Source organism: Asparagus officinalis, chromosome 3, assembly GCF_001876935.1.
Source record: "Asparagus officinalis chromosome 3, Aspof.V1, whole genome shotgun sequence".
NCBI lineage: Eukaryota > Viridiplantae > Streptophyta > Magnoliopsida > Asparagales > Asparagaceae > Asparagus > Asparagus officinalis.
Genome location: NC_033796.1, coordinates 99,210,504 through 99,228,510, shown reverse-complemented (window position 1 = coordinate 99,228,510; position 18,007 = coordinate 99,210,504). Strand labels below are relative to the sequence as shown.

Genomic DNA, 18,007 nt, shown 5'->3' with positions numbered 1-18,007 from the left:
GGTCTCTGGGCATCGATCTAAACATCGATCTTGAGCAGATGAATAATGTCGAGCCCGCAGTCCCATATTTAGGTATATCTACATCTAACGTTACTTTCCTCAAGCATGGGGAAGGAAGATCTTCCGTTCTTGCTGCAAGTATTTTTTTGAGCTTTCTTCATCTTCCAACATTCAGATTACCCTGCAGATGTCGCGATGGAAAGGCCAAGCTTCTCGAAACCCGATGCTGGCTTATTAGCTGACATGCTGGCTGAGCAGACTACCAGAGGAACCGAGAGACCATTCTTTGGGAATGATTCATCCATCGGTATATATCTGGTTCCCTTCATCTTGCCTGATCTTTTTATCTGACTAATGAAGGATTAATATTACAGCGCCAACCATTGGGATTAGCCCGATATCGATTCCTGGCATATCTAGCTTGCCTCGGAGTGACGGACTTGCAGGTACGCATACGATTTAGGGATATCGTATTTCTCTAAGTTCATCTGACTGTTGACTAATACATGAGTGCAATCATAGGACCAGCCACCGGGACTGATTCTCTTATGACTCCTGGCATTCCTCAGATGCCTACGGGTGATGGACCTACAGGTATGCAGATGATCCCAATCCTCCTTATTTGTCTCAATTTTCATTTTGACTAATAAAGAGGTACAGTCATGGGCCCAGCCGCTTGGGCCGATACTCTTATGACTCTTGGCATTCCCGCTGCATCTGAGGACGGTGGGATTGCAGGTATGCATACGATCTTCTTGGCCCGATTCTCCTTATTTGTCCAAATTTCCATTTGACTAATACAGGAGTATAACTATAGGACCGGCCGTTGGGCCTGATACTGTTCGCGGGAAAAATTGTTGCTTTCTTCATTAATGATTCCATTGTACACTCTTGTAATAGTCTATCGATTACAAAGATCCGGTCTTTTTATAAGATCAGGTTACAACGAAAATCAAATTGAAAAGAAATGAAAATTACAACTTTGTTTCCTTGTTTGTCGAACGAATCGCGAGCTCCTGTTTTGCGGTCGCTCGCTTTGTGGGTTCTTTGCCTGCGCCGGGGTTGTTTGCCGTGGACCACCGCGCGATCTAGATCCGGTCGGATCTACGCAGTACAACGGGTATTATTTCACCAAGGAAATAATAGCCGGGGAGGATTGTTTCACCAAGGAAACAATCGTCCAAGTCTCGGGATCTAAGACCAAGCTTAGATCCGGAGTGTAGCAACGTAGATCTGAGATCCGATCCTCTCGAACACCTGCCTTATTTGACGTTGATGATCGCCGAGCACCAGATCTGAAGGAGTGAGTCCCCGAAGTCCCAAAGTTTCAATCTTTTTTAAGTTCCGAGTCTCCAATCCAGCAGGGCTTCGCCTCTCCAAAATTTCCAACCCTTGAACAAATGAACCAAGGGGGCCTATTTATAGGCTCCCTTTACTGTGCCCGCGAAATGACAACTGTCGGCCACCTCTGGGTGTTGTGGTTTTTGCCGTTTTTTCCGGTCTCGTGATTCGGTTGATTTAGATCCCGATTTGGCAGTAAATCTGATTCCTGATTTGGCAGTAAATCTGGATCCTGATTAGGCAGTAAATCTGATTCCTGATTTGGCAGTAAATCTGGATCCTGATTAGGCAGTAAATCTGATTCCTGATTTGGCAGTAAATCTGGATCCTGATTAGGCAGTAAATCTGATTCCTGATTTGGCAGTAAATCTGGATCCTGATTAGGCAGTAAATCTGATTCCTGATTTGGCAGTAAATCTGGATCCTGATTAGGCAGTAAATCTGATTCCTGATTTGGCAGTAAATCTGGATCCTGATTAGGCAGTAAATCTGATTCCTGATTTGGCAGTAAATCTGGATCCTGATTAGGCAGTAAATCTGATTCCTGATTTGGCAGTAAATCTGGATCCTGATTAGGCAGTAAATCTGATTCCTGATTTGGCAGTAAATCTGGATCCTGATTAGGCAGTAAATCTGATTCCTGATTTGGCAGTAAATCTGGATCCTGATTAGGCAGTAAATCCGCTTCTGAGTTCGAGTCCGAAACTGATCTTGATTCGATCGTGATTCGTCCGAGTTTGTCCTTGGTTGGATCACTCGTTGACTCTTTAACACTTGGCTTGATTCCAAATGCGAACGGATGTATTCCGTTGCTTGCGTGCGATTCGTCGATCTCGTCGCCTCGTTGGTTCGTCGGTTTGTGCCGAGCTGTGCTAAGGGACCTATAAGCAATTTTATATGCCTACAGATACCCCCTCCAAAGTATTTCAGTCTCGTTCTTTTATAGAAGAGTCTGGAATACTTTGGATATGATTGTCCCCACCTTCAGTCGGTGTAACGGGACCTTGGAATGGCTTCTGTTCTTGATTCCTTCAATCCTTCAGGCTATTCGGTGCTTTGTCGAATGTCTGTAAGGGTTCCGGTGCTGCATTTATTGTCTGACCGTTGTCGGAAATTCGAACTTGAAGTCAATTCCTGGTTTTCTGATTTTTAGCTCGTGCTTGTTGGTTGAACACAGAACTGACCCTCGACTGTCGGCGTTGAGTCTTTATTTGCGACGCGTTGTCTATAGGATTGGTCATTTGAACCCAAAGAATCCCTCATTCATTGAGGAGAAAACCCAATTTCAACCCTAACTTTTATAGGTTTGGTGGAAAAGGGAACAAAGGTGGATTTTCGTTTCTCGAAAAGGAGTGACTCGGTCTTAGTCTTAACTATTTGTAGGCTTGACTAAGCGAGATCGGGAACAATCCTAACTTTTATAGGTTTGACTGTTCCAAGTGGACCTCTCGTTCATGGAAGGAATCGAGAGAGGAATTTGGCTTTGGCCCTAACTTTTATAGGTTTGACCAGAACGCAAAGAGAGTGGAATACGGGTAGCAAAGAAAGTGCCAATTCGTATTATCACTCAAAGGGAGACTTTAATGCTAGGTGATTCTGACCTAACACGTTGAGTCTGAGAAATGCCAATGACTGGCAGATGGAAATGTTGGTGGATCCACTGTCGTTTAATTTGATCAGCGGATGGTTTGGTGAGGAAAGATTAACCTATCAGAGGATTGGATCTCATCTCACAAAAATAACTCATAAGAGTTAGAGAATTTTGATAAAAATAAGAAGAAACATTCTGACATTCAGAGTTCGAATGTAGATTTCTTATTTGTCAATTCCACAATGACTGGGTTATCCCTAAGAATACCCATGTGGTATTCTTCCGGGAACTTCCCGATGCATTGGTTATCCTGAAGATACTAATGATAGTATTTTTTCAGGAACTTGCCGTTTATCGGCATCATAAGCCGGTCACCGTCCTTGGTGACAAGGCGATATGCGCCACTCGAGTAGACTGTCTCCACTACGAATGGTCCCTCCCATTTGGGTTCGAATTTACCCTTCTTCTTGGAGTTAAGGATCATAGGCCGTCTTACAGCTAGAACCAAATCCCCTTCTTTGAAACTCCTTTGTCGAACCTTTTTGTCGAAGGCTCGAGAAATTCTAGCTTGGTAAAACTCAATTTGCTGTTGAGCTTCCAGGCGCTCTTCATCGAGCTTCTCGAGTTCTTCGAGGCGTTTCTGATGTTGTTCTTCGGTCGTCATCTGGGTTGAAAGAGCGATCCGAAGAGATGGTATTTGGATCTCCAATGGAAGAACAGCTTCACATCCGTATACGAGCGAATACGGGGTTACTCCCGTTGGTGTGCGCACTGTGGTCCGATAGGCCCATAGAGCCGCGCCAAGCTTGTCATCCCAGTCTCGTTTATTAGTTTTCACGATTTTTGACAAGAGTTTGATGATAGTCTTGTTGAAGGCTTCAGCTAATCCATTTGCTGTGGGATTATAAGCCGTCGACGAGATATCCTGAATTTTAAACTTTTCGCAGAACCTTATGAAGGCGTTACTGACAAACTGAGGACCGTTGTCATGTATGATTCGTCTTGGAACGCCATACCTATAGATGATATGGTGCTTGATGAATGCAATGACGTTGCTCGTTTTAACTTCTCTGAGTGGAACTGCTTCAGCCCATTTGGAGAAGTAATCGGTAATTGCCAAGATGAACCGGTCGCCTTTGACTGACGGAGGATTTATAGGACCAACAATGTCCATTCCCCAAGTTTATCGGGCCAACGATGTCCATTCCCCAAGTCTCGAATGGCCATGACGTAACCGAAGGATGCAGATGCTCCGGAGGTTGGTGCATATAATTCCCGTGTATTTGACATGCATTACACTTTCGGGCATATGCAATTGCATCACTCATCATGGAAGGCCAAAAATACCCCATTCTTCTAATGCGATCGTAGAGCTTGGGACCAGGTTGGTGTGCGCCACACTCTCCTTCATGCGCCTCCCTAAGGACCTCTTCAGCTTCTTTGGTTGATAGGCAACGCAATAGCAACCCATCGTACCCCCTGCGGTATAGCGTTCGACTCTCCGTACTATAGTAGAATCTTGGTGCTCTTCGTCTGATTGACTCTCTTTCCTTCACATCTTCTGGCAAGGGAAACGCCAATCTCATGGTTCGAACTCGATTTGAGTAGCGTGCGCCTCTTGAACCTCTTCTTCCTTGGCATCCTTATTGTAAAACGGTATTAGAAGTTGGTGAGTTCTTACCGTAACAAACTGCTCTATTTCGGGAGGCTGCGCCAGTGATACGGCCAATGCTGCCAACGCGTCTGCATAAGTATTCTGTAGCCGGGGAATATGTTCGATAAAGAATCCTTCAAATGATTCCGCTATCTCCACTGCCATCTTATGGTATGGAATTAAATCCTGACTTCGGACTTCATATTCTCCTTGGACTTGCTTGACTATTAGTTGAGAATCGCCGAAGGCTTCGAGATACTCCACCCCCAGTTCTTTAGCGAAACTGAGTCCTATGAGTAATGCATTATATTCGGCTATGTTATTTGAGCACGGTTCGGTCAATGAGTAAGCTCGAGGCATCACGTGCTTTCCCGGGGAAACTAAGACAACTCCTACTCCGGAGGAAATCTTGGAACTTCCAGGAGCACTTGCAACATTAGTTGCTCGCGAAGCGCCATCGAAGTACAAACGCCATACTTGTTGGTGCGAAGTTGCGTTGACTTCGTGGGCTTCATCGGGTAGATCGTCATATATCTCGGCGGTGTCTGTAGTTGGATTAGCTGCCAGGAGATCACAGATGGCCTGCCCTTTTACTGACTTCTGTTGTTTAAAATGTAAGTCGTATTGGGACAAGAGTAAGGCCCATTTCGCTAATCGCCAGCTCATGGAAGCCGGTTGAGTCATGAATACTCGGACCGGGTTAACTTTAGAGATGACATAAATGGTCTGCCCGACCAGATAATGTCGCATCTTCTGAATAGCAAACACCAAGGCGAGACACTCTCTTTCAATCATAGGATATCGAGATTCGGCGCCTACCATGGTTCGGCTCAAATAATATACTGCCTGCTCATGACCGTTATCGTCATCTTGTGCAAGTAATGCACTTAATGAGTGGCTCGTCGCCTTGACATAAATCAAGAACGGTTTGCCCGATTTCGGTGCAACGAGTACGGGAGGTTTTGAGAGATATTCTTTAATGCTCTCGAATGCTTTCTGACAAGCTTCATCCCATACAAATGATACGCCCTTCTTTGCGAGCTTGGAGAATGGTTGGCATTTTCCTGAGAGGTTCGAAATGAACCGACGGATATAAGCCAATCGCCCCTGCAATCCTCTGAGCTCCCTGAGGTTTCTCGGAGGTTGTAATTCATTGATCGCCTTTACCTTATCAGGATCGATGTGGATACCTTTGGTGGTGACGACGAATCCCAGGAATTTTCCACTCGACATTCCGAGGAAAGACTTGGTAGGATTCATCTTCAACTGATGGGCTCGCATTAAGTCGAACATGGTCTTTAAGTCTTTGATGTGATCCTTTTTATCACGACTTTTCACGACCAGATCATCTACGTAGCATTCAACAGTCTTTCGGAGATGATCCTGAAAGATCTTTGACATAGCTCGTTGATATGTAGCACCTGCGTTCTTTAAACCGAAGGGCATAACCGTGTAGCAGAAGACGCCGAGAGGCGTTCTGAATGCCGTGTGCTTTTCATCGTCTGGATGCATCTTGATTTGGTTGTAACCAGAGAAGCCATCCATGAAAGACATCCTCTCGAACCCACACGTATTGTCGATGATGACATCCGTGATGGGGAGGGGAAAATCATCTTTTGGGCAAGCAGTGTTGAGGTCTCTGAAGTCAATACAGACCCTGATCTTCCCGTTCTTTTTAAGGACCGGGACAATATTGGCAAGCCACTCTGGATGTTGCTCTTCCCTGATGAAGCCGGAGTCGACAAGCTTTTTAACCTCAGCTTCGATCGCCTCCATCATTTGCGGACGAAACCGTCTTTGTTGTTGTTTGACAGGTTTGACATCCGACTTAATATTGAGGCGATGCACTGCTACGTTTGGATCGAGCCCTGGCATGTCTTCATAATTCCAGGCGAACACATCGATGTACTCCCTGATGAGGGAGATTAACTCTTCTTTCTCCTCGGGTAGGAGACTGTCGCTGATGAATATCGTCTTCGGATTTTCCTCACTTCTCATATTCACTTGGATTACTTGATCTTCGGTAGGAGGCTCTCTTTGCTCGAACCTATCACCATACTGCATGTTTAGGTGATGAACCCATGGATCTTCCCATGTCGGCATCTGATCATCTTCCTCTATTGTGGTAGGATCGACCGTGACCATGTTCGATATCAACTTTTTAAACATTTCACCAAGGCTAACGTCGGAATCCCAAGCCGACGAGTCGGAAGAGTATCCTTTTCTAGCCTTGTTAGCAATCTGATCGATGATTTGCCAGCAACATTCGTCGTCGGACGAGGAGACATAGCCAAGACCTCTTTTATGACGATAATAATCATCGGGTTTTCCCTTCGGTACATAGGCCATTCGAGGTGGAACTCGTGGACCTCGACCAAAGAAAAGACCTTCTCCAAGTGTGAAGTCATACCCATACTTCTCCATTAGATCGCGCGCTTTTGCGTCATATCTAAACAGATGAGGGGCAGGTTTATCTTCATCGTCTTCTTCTTCTACGAAGTGATCAGGTGTCGGAGCTTCTTTTCCTTTGCCGTAGACGACTTCTTTTCCACCCCCTATTCCCGAGGGGATGACAAGTGTTGCTCCGCATGGATCTTGTACCTGCTTTTTCGTCATGCAAAACGATTGAAGAGTCATATACAAATTAGGGTTATCATAAAGCCTTTTAGTGACATTATCAAGACACATCGAGTACTCTAAATCATCGTTTATTGATAGTTCTTCGGCAAGTTGCCAATTACAACTATTTTCTGATGATTTATCATCGTCAAGATTGATTACAATGGGTACAATGTCATTAAGTACAAAACCACCATCATAATCAAACCCAGTTTCGGTATCAGCTTCATCTCCGCTGTCCGTTCCTTGGGCCGGTGATTCAGTATCGGATTCAGCACCGTATAGAAGGGAATCGGTGAAATAGTTCTCCAATCCCTTAAACGGTTGCTTATCCGCGACCACCGTCTTGACTTCATTATTTGAGTCCACGTACTTGAGGCATTGATGCAGAGTTGACGGGACTATAAGGTTACCGTGGATCCAAGGTCGACCCAACAGCAAATTATAGGACGTTTCTGCATCAATTACATAGCAAGTAACTTCTGATTTTAAATCCCCAATCTGGCATTTGATTCGAATCTTCCCCAAGGGTCTGGACCCGCTGGTGTTGAATCCGTAAATCGTAGTGCCGGTGGAGGCTAGTTTGCTAGTCGGGATTCCGAGATGATGCATCAATCGGAATGGCATTATGCTAACAGCGGAACCCGGATCAACTTGGATCCGGTTGACCATGCTGGAGCCAATGTGCCCTGTGAAATACAAAGGCCGATCATGCTTTGAGTTCTTCGTCTGCATGTCTTCTTTGGTAAAAGAGATGCATGGAAAATGATGCGCCGCGAGATTGCAATGCTGAGCAGATGGCTCTGGTCCTTCAGGCGACGGCTTGATTCGAGTGAGAAAAGCTTCAGAATCGCTCAAAGCCTCCTGTAATGCTTTCCTTGTATCCTTGGACAGGCGCAATAACTCGTAAAGGGTTATCCTAGCCGGGATATTGGCTAATTGCGCCATGATGTCGAAATGAGGTGGAGAGCTCGCATTCCCCGGTTTGTCTCTTCCAATCGGATGATTGAATCGAGACTGCCTAGTTCTGCCAATGTCTTGGAAGGAGCGGTTTTGGTGCCTAATTGCTCGGAAGCATCCGGGTACTTGTAGTGATACTCATTCCCGCTTCGGGTTGCAAAGGCCTCCTGTTCATCTTCAGAAAGCGGGAAGGTGGGAATTTCTTCGTCATCTTCTCCCGGAATAGCAGAAGCTCCATAACAAGACTTACCTTTTCCTTTTGACTTTTTCTTGGAAGAGGTTCCAGTCCATTGTTCATCTCCAATCAAATCTGGGTGAACACAGAGAATCTCACCATTCGGGGCTGTGTGTGGCACAAGTCCTTTCTGGCGCTGCCTGTGAGGATCATCGTTCACTGTCTTTACTGCTGCATTTATTACTGGTTCATGCCGGAACCAGTTTAATGGAACAGAACCGAAGCTGATTGATACTGCATTTGCTCCCACTCTCTTCTCCTTCGGCTGCTTCATTGTGATGACCCCGACATCGATTAGAGCTTGGATTTTGTCCTTAAGAGCATAGCACACCTTGGTAGGATGGTGCACCGCTCTATGAAATGCGTAGTATTTTGGATCATTGATTCTCTTGGCATCTTCCTGATCCTGGATCGGAGGCAATTTGATCTTATTATTCTCAATGAGGTACTTGAAGATACCGGGAACTTCATCCTCTCTGAACGAATAAACTTTTGGGAACTTCGGCTCCGAGACTTTCGGCTTCTGGGTCTGCTGTTGCCACCTTGATGGTTGAGGCGCCTTTTGCTGCTGCTGTTGCGGCTGTGCTTGCACCTCGAACGTTTGATTCGCGTTCACAGTATTTGCATGCGCCTTTCCTTTACCCCTAGGGACAAAATTTGGTTGTGGAGCATTATTAGCTATTTGACCCCTTTCCGCCTTCTTCCTTTTTAGGAATCGTTCGGCTCGTTCTCCTCGCACCTTCAGATCCTTCCAGGTCTTTGGTGGCACCATTCCCATAGCTTCGAGGATGTCCAAGGAAAGATTGTTGTGACAGGTCTCGAGGATGAAATCTTCGCTTCGGAACCTCTTCACGAAGTTTTCGACTGTCTCACCATTCTTCTGTTTCTCCTCAAACAGAGTGCTGATTGAGACCTCAGTGTCGTCGTCGAAGAAGTTCGTCAGAAACATATCCTTCATGTTGTCCCAACTGCTGATGCTCCCCGGCTTGAGGCGACGATACCAATCGAAGGCCGCTCCGCGAAGAGTGCCAACGAATGACCGTACCATCAAGGGTTCATTGCCGGAGATTATTCCCAAATGGGACTTGAAGTATATTAGATGTTGGGTAGGGGAACCCTTTCCATCAAACGGCGTAAAGTTGATTAAATTGAACTTTGCCGGATATGGAATCGATTCCCACTCCCTTGGATATGGACATGGTATGCTGGACCTTTTCACCTCTTGAGCGTTCATCAACGCGTTGATTTTGCTCTCCAAGTCCTTCATCTTTTTGTCCTCACTCGTATCTGTCTTCGAGTGGCTTTGGGGAGAGGTAACGTGGTCTTCTTTTGCATTATCATCTACAGGACCACCTCCATTGACGTTGTTGACAGGGGGAATAATTATGTTGACATTATTCCCTTCCCGTTCATTCTCATCTTGATTCTGATGATTGGGTCGAGTGGGTTCTCCTTGGTGAGTTGTCAAAGCCGCGATTTGCTGATCATGCATTTCTCTCATCTGCTGCATGGCCATCTCCATCTCGAACTTGAAACTTTCTTTCTGCCGAGCCAGGGCATCCTCAAGCATCTTGTTTACTTGTTCGGCGCTGATCATGAGTACCTCGCGGGGTTGTCCCTCGCTAGATACCGTGTTGTCCGATGCAATTGCAGAGCCGGCATCTGATCCTTCGTCTTCTGATGGCAATCTCGTCCGAACCCTACTATAAGTTCCTCGTGTAATGGTTCCGGACTGCAGATGAGTTAAATACCAGGGTACTAGCGGCGTTGACTCGGGATTATCTCTCGTCGATGCCCTTTTGCTGGCCATATTAGTGGTAACCTTCGGCAATTCTCCGTCTTCGACTATCCTTCGTCTTCGTCGGAAACGCCTAGGCTTAGTCTCAGATGTTCTGGTGGAAATTCTCTCGAACACCGAGACTCTCCTTGGGGCTTCAGAGCAACAGCATTCTGATAACACCACCCTGATGATGTTGGCACATGGACAGTGAGGTTCCGTGTCTCGTGCATTTCGCTTCCAAGACTTACTCACACCCCCAGCTCTATAGTACAACTCATCAGTTTGATAACTGGAGCAACCTATAGAGTGTTGGCATGATTTCCCAGGTATAACACCGTCGTCATCAGACGAATATGTTTCCCTCTGGGGATATGACACATGTTTAGCGTTTTCAGGAGTCGCTCGTTCAAGTCTACGCTTTTGCGAGCGTAAAAACTTAACGGGCTCTTGAACTTCGACACGCAACCCGATGCGGTCGGCAATAGGGATTTTCCCTTTGTTATTTTCCTTGGGGGGATTAGAATGACCCCCAGTCGGGTTTATCATTTGGGGACCTTTCAACGGACCCAATCGCTCTTTGATAGGTACTTTACCTCGATTCCCCGGTAAGGGACCGAGGCGACCTTTCAAAGGGACCCTAGGTGTTGAAAGATCTGTGTTATTACTTGACTCCGCCGGAGGTGCGGGGGCAAGGGGAACGGGATCTGGATCGATGAAGGTCGGACAGCAATATCGTCCGCTCTTGTCTTAGGCACCGGCTTTGCTTTTAGCACCCATACCTGCTTGTGTTTTGACGGATTCTTGACCGCCTCTTCTTTCTGCATCTCCTCCGCTTTCTGCAGGAGAGCTCGGGCATGCGCAAGCAGTGCGCGGCGCTTCTTGATTCGCTCTTCGAGGGTTGAGCGAGTCCTCGTGACACGAACCCATTCGTTCATTTCTGCCTTAGAGGAGGAGTTGGTTACATACCGTTGTTGCTCTTGGCGCTGTATGGATTTGAGATCTTCAGTGTAACGGATCCCGTCCATCGGCTCCAAAGCCTTGGCCATCTGACGAGCAAGGCGTTGACGCCGTCTTTGGCGCGTCCTCTTTGACACAGCTAGGGCACCTTCAGTAGCCATCTTCTTGGTGGAGGAGAAGCCCAGATCTGCGATCTCGACCACGTTGGACGACGCGGGGACGTCACATGGTGCAAGTGCAGCGATGGCAAGGGGATCTTGGGTCTTTGAGCCGAGGGTCCCGCGAACGTTTCTGGAAGAGGATGCCTTCCTGCACCTGTTCGGAGAGGCGGATCTGGAGGAGGAGGAAGAGAGGTACTCTTCGAACTTTTGCTGATCGAACTCGTATTCGATCTCTTCATTCACCCGGATCTTGAATGCCGGTTGCGTCACGACGGCGTCGGTAGCGATGTCGTTGGCTCCCACTGTGGTCGCCAGCTTGTTTGCGGAGAAAGTTGTTGTATTCATTGTTGTATTCATTACAACTTCAGTCGTTACAATGAAACAAAAAAAGATGGCCTTTTTATAAGACTCTTACACAATGAAAACAAAAAAAAGTACAACTCTCTTCAAACAAACGCAAGATCCGATTATCGTCTCTTGCTTGCGTGGGTCTTTTGCCTGTGACGGGGACGTCAATATCCGTGGTCCACCTGGCACTCAGATCTGTTCCGAAAGAATCGGACAGAGCTTCGTCGATCCGCGTGAGATCTAGAAGCCTGAAGCGTCTATCTCGGCTAAAACGAGATATCAGCTCTTCTTAGTGATTACCGGCGAAGGGTAATACTAAGGAAAAGGGGGAACGGGTGATGAAGGCTCTGATGAAGACCTCTCCTCTCCTTGTTGAAGCGCTCGACCACTCTTCACTGCAGCAGGGCTTCGCCAATCTTCTCCAAAAATCCTCCTCCCTGAAAAATGAGGTAAGGGGTGCTATTTATAGGCAAATGGGGGCGTCTAGGGGGCCTAGACACCCCTTGGTGTCTCGGATTGGCCGAGACACCCTTGGGGTGTCTCGGCCAAGGCCGAGACACCCCTGGGGTGTCTAGGCTTTTCCTAGACACCCCCGGGGTGTTTCGACCTCCCGAGACTCCGTTTGAGGTGTATTCGATTGTTTTCCCCATAAATTCTTCGTCCGAACTCGGATTTGAGTGATTCCAAGTGCGTTGGATGCTTGACGAAGAGTTCGATCTGCTCTGATGGTTGGATTGTCTGTAGAGTGATCGAGGCATGAAGGACGTCGTCCTTTTTGTGAATGCCGCCGGGTTCCCGATTGGTCCGGGTCTTCGTTGTTCCGAAATCCTATCAGCTCACGTAGCTCGTCGATTCACTTCAGTCGTTCGTCGACGTCAATTAGACTCCTGTGGATCGGATAGTGACGTTCATCGTCGCTCTTTAACACTGAACCGTTCGTGGAGACCTATTGGCAATTTTCGATGCCTACACTCAACTAGAACTAATATACTACTGGAACTAACACTTATATTAGAAATAATACTACCTAGAATGTTAGAACTAATATGACAGCAGGTAGAACTAGCACGAGAGCCACTAGAACTAACAGGGGCTCAACTACAACTAACATACCACTGGAACTAACGCTTGTGTTAGAAATAACACTAGCTGGAATGTTAGAACTAGCTGAGTCTTTGGCATTGGTTGTTATGACACTGGTTATATAATATTATGTCATGATGATGGTCTTTTTTTAATGTATGCAGCCAAAATCTATACTAGTAATCAATTGTCGATGCAATACATGCAGCCAACATTGCTATTATAAATTTCATGGCGGGGCATACAATGAAGAAAATGACTAGAGCTGAGCATATTTTTCTCTTGAGCATCAGGTTTCTTCAAATCTTGTTCATTGAGCATTTTGGAATTAGGCCCTCAAATCTTTGAATATTTTACAAATTACTACCTGATTAACATATTTTATAACATTTTACACCCTCATTATCTAATTATTTCAAGAAATAAATATGCTAATATCGACATTTTAGCTTAGTTTGCACATAAATGAATAAAAACATAAATAAATATTATTAAATGTAAAAACCCTCAAATTCTCTCTTCTCTATTTTTTAGCATTTTAGAAGCCCAAAGATCACAAGCCAAAGAAGCCCATGAAGTAAAAGCCCAAAGAGGAAAATGAAGAATTGAAGCAAAGAGGAAAGTGAAGCCCATAAAGCAAAAGGCCAAAGAGTAAAAAAAACAAATAAATGAAGCTAAAAGCCCATTTTTACCCATTTTATGTTATGGATTGTGGATAGGCATGGGTATGGGTTTTTGGATTGTGGATAAGATATGATATGGGTTTTTGGATTGTGGATAAGATATAGTATGGGTTTTGGATTGTGGTATGGGTGTAGTATGAGTTGAAATATTGTATTTTAATTATGAGGGTTGGATATTTTGGTATATAAATAGAGAAGAGTATGAGAGTTTGAGGGTGTGAAAGTTTTGTATGAAGAGTTTACTCTTGATTGAGAAACCCTCAAACTTATAATTCGTTTTACATTTAATACAATCTTGTTCACCGGAATTTAAGTTCATGGAGAGGAAAACCCCCTTTAATGTAAGTTTCTATTTTTATTTTCTTTAATTTTCACTTTTTTTGTATTTCCTTTCGTTGCTTAGATTTAACTCTTATCTTGCATTTTAATTCATAGCTTAGATTTATTTCCTTGTAATTTTATTTTCTTTATTCCTTCTTTCTTTTCATTTTCTTTGTTAGCATAGTTTTTTCCTTTCTTATAATTAATTCTTGCTTTTTATTTCCATAGTATAGATTTTCTTTTTTTATTCTTCTTTTATTTTCTGTAATTAATTTAATTTTATGTTTATAGTTAGGTTTTTATTTTTAAATGTAATTTAATTTTATGTTTATAGTTAGGTTTTTATTTTTAAATGTGGAACTAAAACATTGTAGGAATTTATGAATTGCATGAAACTAAGTTAGATTTCTTTCTAATTTGTGGAATATTCTCTAGTGCAAATAATGATCATGTTTGGATAATTAATAAGAGATCTAGGAGAAGAACTTGATAACCTACCCTTTCATTAAATTGTTTGATGGGTTACACTTGTGAATTCTAGATTAAGCCTCAAGTTGATTTTTCTTGCATGAATGAATTTAACTTGGGTGATAATTTGATAGGGTACCCTTTCATTGAGTTGTTTGATGCCCTACACTTAGTAAATCTTAAGGAGAATTCTAATAAAGATAAAAAGAGAATATTTCATAATTACTAAGAGAAATAATTTAGTGGATTAAATTTTAGATTCCTAATATCTTTAAATTGATATCCTCATTTGTTTTCACTTTCTTGATTTTATTCTTTTTTTTATTCACTTGTTTTCATTTTCTTTTTCTTTTTCCTCCTTTCTTACATTTCTTGTTCTACGATTGTAATTTTATTTATTTATTCTTATTCCCTCTTAATCAACATTTTATTTTGAATATAATACAACACACAATCAACCCTTCAAACAAACAAACGTCTCCTTTTCATTTACTTGTTTCTAACCACTCCTAATTGTCGCACACAACATAAGAACCGAATCTAATTATTTTTTGAAAACACCTTCCTCGTGAGATCAATAACTTTTTATACTATAACTTGATTGGTTGTACACTTGCAACATTTGGTACATATTTTTATTCCATCAAGTTTTTGGCGCCGTTGTTGGGGAACGGTGTTCAAGTAGGATTTTAATTATTTTGTTTCTTTAACTTGTGTATTTTCTTGTGAAGAAACCGCTTGGAGCTTAAAAATTACGGATGGGAAATCGAGGAATTGAAGATTTGCTTTTAGTAACTCTTCTTTCTAGTATTTTTAATTTCACCCTTTTAGTTAGCTCTCCACAACTAGAGATAATTAGGATCTAAAATTAAAAAAAAAGAATTTTTTTGTTGACCATAATAAAAAAAAGAGAAGAATTTTTTTTACCATCCTTTTCTAGTTGCTTTTAATTTCTAGGGTTGCATTGCATATAATAGTAGGCATTCTCCAAAGTGATTTGAGCATCTTGATTTGGCACACGCTTGAAAATATTTGTAAGGGCAAAACCCCCTAATCAAGATAAGGTGGGGGATTTCATCACCCTTTCCTTAGCTCAAAAATCATTAATTTCTCACTACACAAACCCAAGCCTTTTTAAAACTCATTAGACGTTGGCCCCTAAGGATTCGAGCTCATTAAGGAACAATGAATCTCTAAGTGAACCGGTTCAAGTTTTCTTGGATAAGTTGGTGTCTAAGGCAAGGTTTAGGGGTTGCGTAAGGCGCTCCGTAAGGAACGAGGTACTTAATTGATCTTTGATCACCCTCTAGTACTATCCTTACTGGCTAACTGACCGAGTAAAACTTTGATCTTTTCACTTAAAGAATTTTTGGTTAGGAGCTGGTGTAGCTGAGATGGGCTTAACCCTAGAGTTAGAGTGATTGAAAATTGGTTGTTTTTGATTTATTTTAGTTAGGATTCTCTTTTTTCTTCTCATAACAAAAAAAAAACTAACTTTTGATTTTTCTTTTTTTAAAAAAATTTATAAAAAGAATTTGTTTGGTGTATGCAAACGTGGATTAGGGATAATACAAATCGCTTATTTCGTTTTGAACCAATTGTAGAAATGGCTAATCCACCGGTTCTCCAAGATATGTGTTATCCCACTAGGAATACAATCCCTTCATGCATTAAGCTCCCCGAGGCAAATGGAACTAACTTTGAGCTTCGACCGTACTACATAAACATGCTTCCGAAATTTCTAGGAAATGAAACTGAAGATGCTTATATTTTTATCTCCGAATTTGAGGAAGTGTGTCTTATGATTAAAATTCGAGAATTAACTGAAGATGTAGTCAAACTCAGATTTATTCCATTTTCTTTCAAGGACAAGGAAAAAAAATGGTTGTATAACTTGCCTACAAATTCCATCTCCACTTGGGATGAATTTGTGGAATTTGTCACCGCTTTTCTCAAGAAAATTTTCCCAATCCATAAAAAGGTTAAGCTTAGAAACAACATTCAAAATTTTAAAATTGTCACGGGGGAGCCATTCTGGAAGTACTTTGATAGGTTTAAGGATCTTCTCATCCAATGTCCTCACCACGGTCTTGAGAAATGACGATTATGCCAAGTCATCTATGAAGGATTGGACTATTCTTCAAAGACTTCTTTAGAATCCATGTGCCAATGGGATTTTATGAAAAAGAACGCTGATGAAGCTTAGGAATTTCTAAAGAGTCTTTCAGAGAAAACCATGTAGTGGAACACTGTGATGATAGGGTTTCATCAGTTCCCCAACCTAAGTCTAGTGGTCATTCCCTAGAGTCAAACATTGTTGCTGAAGCAAAGATGGCAATAATTCTGCGAATGTTAGAAGCCTTAGAAGTTAAGGAACGAGCTTCAGCTCAAATCAATCACATTTCTACCCCAGGTTGTCACAACTGTCATTCTCCTACCCATATTTCAGAGAAATGCCCTCTCCTAGGAAACACCCAACCTTTAGAACAGATGAACGCGATATTCCAGCACCCTAGGAATGATCCATTCTCTCCACCCTACAATCCGGGTTGGAGAAATCACCCAAATTTTGCATGGAATCAAGGAAACCTCACCGGAAATCAAAATTTTATTCCCACTTCTAACCAACAATTCCCTAGAGGAAACACAACCCCATTCAATGCACCAAACAGCTTTCAATCTAATCTACCTTTTCCTCATCCTCATCAACCCATAAACCCTTTAGGTCCTGACTACGAAAAACGTCTTAGTGTCTTAGAAAAGGGTTTAGAGGCGATGATGAAAGCTTCTACACAAACCAACAACATGTTGACCCAATTATCCACCACTCTGAATTCCTTCATGCAAACAACCGGCCAAGTGCTCAACGCAAACACCCAAGCCATAGCCAGGTTATAAACCCAACTTGGGCAACTAGCCAATGCCATGAGCGAAAGAGAGAAAGGAAAATTTTCAAGTCAACCTGTTGCGAACCCTAAAGACAATGGATCCAGTTCAAACCAACCAGCCCATGTGAATGCAGTTCACACCTTACGATCAGGAAAGCAGATAGATAACCAAGTTCGAATGCCACCAGATCAAACTCCTTCTTCCATCCAACACACTCCTTCTGATGAAGTGACTCCTTCCGATGACCAAAAAGCTGAACACGAGAGTGAGCCTAATCTAGATAGGTATATGTCTGTTGCCCCCTTTCCAGACAGACTCAAACCTAGAAAAAACTCCGCACAGGTTGAGAAAATCCTAGAAACTTTCAAACAAGTCAAGATCAACATCCCTCTCTTAGACGCAGTTAAACAAATTCCCTCTTATGCAAAGTTCTTAAAAGACTTGTGCATTAAGAAAAGAACCACCAATGTCCCTAAGAAAGTATTTTTAGCTGTCAACCTCAGTGAAATATTTTCTAAACCCATGCCTCTGAAATATAAGGACCTTGATTGTCCTACAATTCCATGCGTCATAGGAAATACTTACATTGATAAGGCATTTCTAGACTTGAGAGCCAGTGTAAACCTCCTTCCTTATTCAGTCTATCAACAGCTAGGTGTAGGAGAACATAAACCCACACAATACACCCTACAATTAGCTGATAGATCCGTGAAGATTCCTAAGGGAGAGGTAGAGGATATTTTGATCAAAGTTGGAGAGTTCATTTTCCCTGTTGATTTCATTGTCTTGGAAACACGGTCCGTTTCCAATCTCAAAAGTCAAATCTCATTCATTCTAGGAAGACCATTCTTAGCCACCTCAAATGCTTTGATCAATTATAGGACCGGTCAAATGAAACTATCTTTTGGAAACATGAC

The 18,007-nt window shown here is 43.1% G+C and overlaps 1 long non-coding RNA gene across 1 annotated transcript; it reads left to right on the top strand.

Moving 5' to 3' along the window:
* On the top strand, positions 268-595 carry LOC109832406. Its single transcript, XR_002244754.1, has 3 exons — positions 268-307; positions 375-446; positions 523-595. It is a non-coding gene; the product is annotated as an uncharacterized LOC109832406 (long non-coding RNA).